This window comes from Triticum aestivum, chromosome 2D (assembly GCF_018294505.1).
Source record: "Triticum aestivum cultivar Chinese Spring chromosome 2D, IWGSC CS RefSeq v2.1, whole genome shotgun sequence".
Classification (NCBI taxonomy): Eukaryota; Viridiplantae; Streptophyta; class Magnoliopsida; order Poales; family Poaceae; genus Triticum; species Triticum aestivum.
Genome location: NC_057799.1, coordinates 85,219,474 through 85,221,265, shown reverse-complemented (window position 1 = coordinate 85,221,265; position 1,792 = coordinate 85,219,474).

Sequence of the window (1,792 nt, the reverse complement as noted above, 5' to 3'; positions counted from 1 at the left end):
ATGACGGAGTGCGCGCTTTTTTGTTTCCCTCTCAGAGCAAATACAATAGCAGGCTTATAGCCCACTTACATGGCAATTTTGCCTATATGAAAAAGAGAGACATGAAAAAGTAAGAAGAGTGAGCTCTCATGCAAGAGCCTAATTATATGCGAATTCTTAGACCAATACAATAAATATGAAGAAAGATATAGAAAGAAGATGAGAAAAAAATAGTACTATTATGGCCAACCTTATAGCTAACCTTATTATATGAGTAGCTATAAGTGACGGCTATATATGACATGGCAATAACATATAGTCAGCGGTTGTCTATACTGCTAACCATGCTCTCAGTCGAGCACCTCGCTAGTGGACGTGAGTGTGTGTGTGTGTTGAGCACCTTGCACTAGTGGCCATGTTCATCCTTGTTTCCCTCTTTGTCTTCGCCTCTCCTCTTCGTCGTGCCACCGGCCAGCAACTGTGGGTCGGGATGTCCATGACTTTGGCAACGACCTCAATGTGGCACGTCCTCACACATGGGCAATCATGGTTGCGTGTAGACGATGGCCCTTTTGTCTTGCAGATGCCATAGCGCTGGTTTTCTGCTGGTGGTGACGTGTGCCATGGCGTCTGGAAATTGCAGCCATGGTTGTGTTGACAACAGAAATACCTAGACCAAGCAAGGAGGCATCGAACACCCTTCGGCTACGGCCTACTCGTAGGTTGTGACGCACGTTGGGGCCAAAACATAACGTGCAACAGTCCGCTCTGAGGATGCTCGGAGGCTCCAAGCGGGACCTCCTATTGGGCGTCTTCAGCGCCGCGCAAGGAAACTGACCTGGCGCTTCCACACAGAGAGGCTAACCGCACTGGACCAGCTTACTGCTTGTGAATATTCACATGCGAAGTATTTAAAGAATAGAAATGTAGACGCTGCAATTTTTTGCGCTTTACACTATAGCGTTTATATTTTCTAATTATTTGAAAAGATGTTCACATATTACAGATAAAGTTCATGAGCATGCAAAAAAAAAGTTCACCAAATCGAAAAAGTTCATGTATTCAAAAAAAGTTCACGAATTCAAAGAGAAGTTCATCGAGTTTGAAAAAAAGTTCATCAAATTTTGAAAAAGTTCAAGGATTTTGAAAAAAAGTTCGTCGATTTTGAGAAAAAATTTCATCAATTTTGAAAAAAAGTTCATCAATTTTGAGGAGAAGTTCAAAAACTTGTAAAAGGCTCATCAAATTTGAAAAAGGTTCATCAATTTGAAAAAAAGTTCATGAGTTTCAAAAAATTCAGTTCATGGATTTAGAAAATAAGTTCATCTATTTGAAGAAAACAATTACGAATTTGGAAAAAGAAAGTAGAAAAGGATAGAGAAAAAAGGAAAAAATGGAAAAAAGGAAATAGAGGAATGTAGAAATGGATGAAAACATGTTTTTTTTTTTGTTGAGGGTGGATGAAAACATGTATGTTATCACAATTCCTGCGGTGGTCGAGTTGGTTACGCGTCTATATGTGATGACCCGCGATGTTGGTTCGAATCACAGATCACACACCTTTTTTTGCAGTTTATCTCCTGTGTTTAGAAAACAGGGGGAAAAAATGCAATATGGGCCGGCCCAACTAAGACGCGGGGTAGCTGCTGCACGCGCCGGTTAGCGAAAAATAGTACAAACTGACGCCTGCAGCGTCAAATAGGAATTGCCGCTCCAAGCATACTCCGGATCAAAACGGAAGCATGCGGCACCCGCTCGGATGGGCCTTAGAGTAGGCTCCGGGCCAGCCAGAAGGTTCCGGACATATTTTCTG